Source organism: Corvus hawaiiensis, chromosome 18, assembly GCF_020740725.1.
Source record: "Corvus hawaiiensis isolate bCorHaw1 chromosome 18, bCorHaw1.pri.cur, whole genome shotgun sequence".
NCBI classification, from domain to species: domain Eukaryota; kingdom Metazoa; phylum Chordata; class Aves; order Passeriformes; family Corvidae; genus Corvus; species Corvus hawaiiensis.
Genome location: NC_063230.1, coordinates 13162355 through 13168356, shown reverse-complemented (window position 1 = coordinate 13168356; position 6002 = coordinate 13162355).

Below are 6002 nucleotides of genomic sequence, written 5' to 3'. Positions count from 1 at the left end.
GACTCAAACTCTATTTTTAGGGTTATGTTATTCATTGAGGCTTAAAGCCAGCAGAGTCATCTTGGTAAGTCAGACTTTATGGCTATTTTCATGAGATCAGATGTAACATCAGTCCAGGCTTTTGGAAGGGAACTGCTTTCAGAGCTGCCAGTTAATTTGTGAGAAGATACTGCAAGGATATTCTCTTCCTATTGTGCATTTCTTCCCTAACAAAACTAAAGTGTGTTCTAATACTTTAATGTCTGGAAAGGTTTTAATATCTCTTTCTTCTTGTCTAGCAACATTTTAAGTGAAGAACCAGACATGGTACCTTTTTAACAGAAGAAACAATAGCTTAAAAACACTGTGATTTAATTTCTTTTTGGTGTTTCCAGCTGATCTATTGATCTGTGCTTCAACAATTGCTTTATTTATTGACCATGCAGTATTTTTAAAGTATTTTACTGCTTCTGCAGCATAAGCAGAGATCTTTGGAGAAAAGAAGGCTTGGTGGGAGTGTTTTGAGGGTTGTGTCCTGCAGTGCTCTCTGCCTACTGAGGTTTTCATCATAAATCCTGGCGATACAATTCCATTTCCTAGAAATGCTCTTTTGCAGGTTCCAAATTTTTTCACCAACATCAGTTGTCTGCAGTATTGCAAGGAGAAGTGTATTAACATGGTAGCTTCAGCATGGGAAAATGAGCTCCTGGAGGGAAGCTCTGTCACAGAGTCTGTAAGGCATCAATGAATACAGATTTCCCTGAAGTGATTCCTCCAGGGAGAAGCAATCACAAATGGGTGGTTGGCTCTAGCACCTTAGATTCTGGGTTGTTTTCTTTTGCAGTGCTCTGTTTTCCAGGCTCTCCCACCTTTTTTCCCCAGGCAGTAGGCTTGCAATGGTGGTCTCAAACTTCTGTCTGAGACAGTTGTGATTTGGCATGCACACCTATGAAACACCAAGTGCTGGAACACACCCTCTTCCCTGATTTCTTATCATCCTTGCAGGTTGTTTCATTCTCCAGCTTTGCCCTAATGTTCTTTCTATGCTGTCAAAGTTGACCTGAAGATCTGGAGAAGAAATTCAGAGTCCTGTGTGATTAGCTGTGCCAGTAGCAATTGTTCTGGCCTGCGGTGGGTTCTGATATCTGTTCCAAAAAGCAAAGCTGTTTTTCCTTCAGAATCTCTCACATTACTCCAAATAGCCACATCCTTTCAAAACATGCTCCTGTGCTGTTCATACTCTCCTCTGGAAACCACTGAAATCCATTCTTTGCCTGTTGAGGGACAAACAAGGCATGTAATCAGTATTTGTAGAAACAGTAATAAATGCTCAACAGCTTCTGAATCTTACTCACTTGATACCTAATTGAATAAACCCCAAACTTCTAATTATTGCAAAAACTCAAAGACTGGAAGCTTTAGAACTTCCTTATAAATTACAGTGCTGCTGTAACACAGATTTATATTAATGTTTCTTTAATGCTTAAGAAAACCCCTACCTGTCCTGAAATGAAACATGTGAAATTAATCTATTCCAATTCCTTTTGCATTATTCTCTTCCCAAGCTAAACCTATCTGCATCTGATCAAGTGCCAATAATGATAGTCTGTAAGCAAAAACTTACCCAAATTCCTGGCATGTTTTAGTTCAAGATAACCAAGTACAGATTTCCAGGGTGTTTCTGTAACTGATTTTGTATTTGGTATATATTGGTGTATATTTATAGGATATTTTTCTCATAAGAGAGAAGAGAGGGTGATTCAGAGTTTGGTTTTGCACCTGAATTACTGGTGTTGGCATTTACTTCCCAGTCATTTTCTTTCAGCTATGGGAAGGTTATTGATAGGCCTGACAAGGACTGGACAAACATTTTACCTGGATACCAGGACACTCTGTGTCTTGGGATTTTGCTCTTCCGTTCAGCCCTTCCCACAGTGGCTGGATTCAGTTTGCCTGGGTGCTCTGTACTACATGTCTTTGAGAGAATGAATCACAAACTCCTTGAAGTCTCCAGCTAAGCCAGCAGAAGCACAGCTGTTTATACTTTTATCTTGCTGTTTTCTTTTTCCTTGGGGTCAATCTTAAAATGAAATTTGCCTTGAGAAGCAGAGGGTAATGTGGGAGCTTTTCTGGTTCTGCACTTACTGGAATAGGTACAATCATTCACATTTTGCCCAAAACTCACTGAAATAGCTGAATATTTTCTAGACAGCTGCCATGTCTAATCACACTTATTTGTGTTTAAATTTTGACGTATGGTTCCCATTTCTGGGAAGCCTTCATGCTATTTAATGGATACAACATTATTTTAAAATTGTGGACACAAGCAGAAACACTGCTTGACATTAGACTGATTCTGAAACAAGGTAACCCTATTTAGAGTTAATTATGACCCCTCGAGGGGAGCTGGCATAAGAAGGCCTGAGAATATTTACAAAATTGGGATGTTAGTCCAAGGAACATTTATTGGGCTTGAAATAAGCCCACATCTTTTTTTTTTTTCTTTGCTCTTTTCTTTTTTTTTTCTTTTTTTTTTGTTGTGTGTGTCAATTTGAGAGGAACAAGTATAATTGAATTGGCAAAGCTCTCGCTGACATTGATTTTTACAACAACTTTACCTTTTAGACAAAGTCTCACATGTTATTGATTTGAAAATTCATTGTGAATGTTTTAAGGTCTGGTTTCTGTCTTCTCTGGGGAAGAGAAATAACACACAAAATAGCACAGTGTAAGGTACAGGTCAGGAGCAGAACAGTACATGTGACATTTTCCTGTTTTCAAACCCAACATTTGGCCTATGACTTTCCAGAGTTTGTTGTTCCTCTTGACTTATTTCTCTCTGCATCTGTGACAGTTATGACAGGGGCACAAGCCATCTCTAGACTCATTTATGTGTGTGCCCATGCCCACACAGAGCTCCGCTCTCCAGGTGTCAGAAAACTCTCTTAAGGGGGGGGAAATAGCAAGACATTTTTGGAAAATATTCCCTTCCTTTTGGTTTTAATTAGTGGTGCTCAATTATGCTCAACAAAGGCATTATGATTGTATCAACAGAAAGACCCCACTGACTCTTCTGAGGGGTCTTGCACCAGAGGAAACCACATCTGCAGGACAGGCACATTTCCCTAATGTCTGAGCTGTTGGAGATGCATTTACACTTTGTCTTTCTTAAGTTTTTGTTGTCTCTGATGCCGGATTTCCCCTCTGGTTTTTTTTCCAGGCAGTGCTAAATGTCATAGGACAGATGCTGCTTAGGTGAGCATTAGGATATGGCTTGCCTGAATGCTAATCAGTAATTCCTGAACTTGAATCATTCATTTTCTAAAGTAACACTTGTCTATGCAGTGAATCACTTGTGACTCTTGTTGTGACTGGGACCCCAGGATGGACCAGCTCAGACACTCTGCAGCCTACACAGGCTTTCCTGAAGTAGCACAGCCCTGTCTCATGTTCCCATTGGCCCTCTGCTCATATTTGTGGTGTTTCAGAGTTGTGTTATGTTGCATGGGCAGCCAAGGGACAGTGCAATCAGAATGAGTCTTTGTGCTTTGGGGAGGTATGATGTTCTGAGATAATTTCTCCAGTACAGAGCAAGAATTGATCAGCACATGTGGATCCTGGAACTGAAGGGGACATCTGGACTTGAAGGAATCCCTTCAGGCTGTACATGTGCAAAGGCAATGCCATGCTACCTCCAGACCTCGCAGAGCCCACACTGTGGGCTTTATATATATATCCTGAGTTTATTCACATTCTGGAAAGCTGCCCCAGGAATGTCTACAATCTGGCATGTAGCAAATTACAGCTACATTGCTGAAAGAACCCTCCAGCCAGCAAATCCCAGCCCGTTCCTGCACAAAGGCTCCTCTCTGTAGCTGCAGGCTCAGCTGGGGCATGGCCTCCCATGTGCAGATATTTGCTTACCCTGTGTCTCCATCCCAGCAAGGGCAGGATCTGCAGGCTGTGGGACTGTGGCCGTGTGCATCCCACCTGCATCATCTGCAGCATCCTTTGGGGTGAAGGAAAGACCCAGCAGATGGATAACTCCTCACAGTCCTCCATGGGGATCCTTTGCTCTACTCCTCAGACTCACGTGGGAAATAGTTGACCTGGAGACCTGGTACGCAGTGCACAAAGCAGAACAAAGCCAAACCACATTTCCTTGGTGACTCTGCAAGGAGCAACTGCTGCAGTGACCTGCCTCAGCTGTAGTGTCCATAAGAAGTACAGAGGAAAACAACAGAACACAGCCTGAGAAGAAACAAAGGAAAACTGAGTAATGTGGCCTCCCTAATTCACACATCTACCCAGATGTCCAGAGCTAACCTAAGGTCCAGAGGGCTCCAATGTTGTTTTTGTTTTTAAGCTGAACAGCTCTTCTCATTAGGGACCAAGGTAATTAATTGCCTCAGCAAGGAATGGCATGCACTGCACCACATTGCTTGCAGAAGTTGCTGATGCCCAGAAGCAAAGATAATACTATATTCCCTCTATTCTCCACCCTGAGAATTCACATCACTAACAACCCATTAGATCTCAACACTGTTTCCAAGAAATGTGGCTAAAACAGCATTTCTTTGGAGGTAACAAAAATAAATGTGACTCAAAAGAAAGCAATTTACCTAAGAAACTGAGAGCTCCAAACATCAGCATATCTCAGCTTTCTTGGGATTTTTTATTTTTATTCTGCATTTCCAATGGCATGGATTCAGTCCCTGTAGATGAGCCGTGACGGCGCACATCTGGTTTTATGGTTAAGGAAATAGCTGATTGAATCTATACACTCGGCACAGCTGACTGGAGTAAATAAAAGAGGATTTGAAGGAAGCCTTGTTTTCCCCTGGATGGATGAGTCCACGTTCAGCCCTGTTGCAAATTGCCCTGGAGTCCCTGAAGTGACACGAGAGGGGAAGAGCTGTCAGTGTATTTCTTCATGAAACGAGCGTGCTTTCTCTCTGTCCATCATAACTTGGGTTTTGTGAGAATACAGCTCTTAAAAACTGTCAGCTGTTTTCTGCCCAACTCGCAGGGTCAGTGACAGAGGGAGGTGGCACGCTGGGCCAGGAAAGTGGGACTGACCCATGAGGTAAATGGTTTCCATCACTGGACTCCATGATCACACCTAATGATTCTGTGTGGAGTAATTGTCAAACATGAGCTTTTTTGTTCTCACAAGCCCATGGGAAAGGATGGGGGAAATTGTAGGGGAAAACTGTGTGTCCAGAAGGGTAGCAGTGGGAGGCACTGGGGGTTCAAACCTGGCAGCAAATCTGGACTCAGTGTAAATGAACTGCAAAACTCCAGTGGAGCCCCAGGGTTTTGGAGGCCACAGGCTCGTGTTTCTCTGCTTCAACCTTTTGGGCACAATACAACTGTAAAAGCACTGGAACAAAAAATCTCAGTCACCTTTTGTAGCGATGGGGCAGAGAGAGAAGAGCACCTGAAGAACCTGTGGGAATGCGCGATGGACCCGACCGCTCAGGATGATCTCCTGGGTGGCCAAAGGCTACAAGCACCAGTTTACAGCTCCTTGTCTGCCAGATGTGCATGAGATTCCCACAGAGCAACTGGCTGGCTGTAACCATTCCAACAACTTACCTTTAAGCTCATAATTGGGGGTAAGACAGACCTTTTACAAATACCTCAGTTTTATTTGTTGCCTTTGTTCTCCTTGTGCAGACCATGCACAGAGTATTTCAGGCCCCTGTTTTCTCTCGAAGCCCATATTGATCACAGCTGGAAAGTTACTATCCTAGGAATGGTTTTTCCCAGGCAGTGGGAAAGTTATTTTCTTAGGCACCTCATTGTCACTTCATATTCTGGTGAACTACTTCAGAGCAGGATCTGTTAGCTTTATGACAAATCCCTTTATTTACATGGAGGGATGGCAGTTTTGGGTTTATCCTACTAAAACATTGCAAGGAACAGGCCTGCAAACAAAAATGCTGGTGCAAGATTCATTCCAAGCTATCCCCAGGGCTGTTTATCTCCCAGATTTCACTGCTGCAGCCCAGATCACTTCC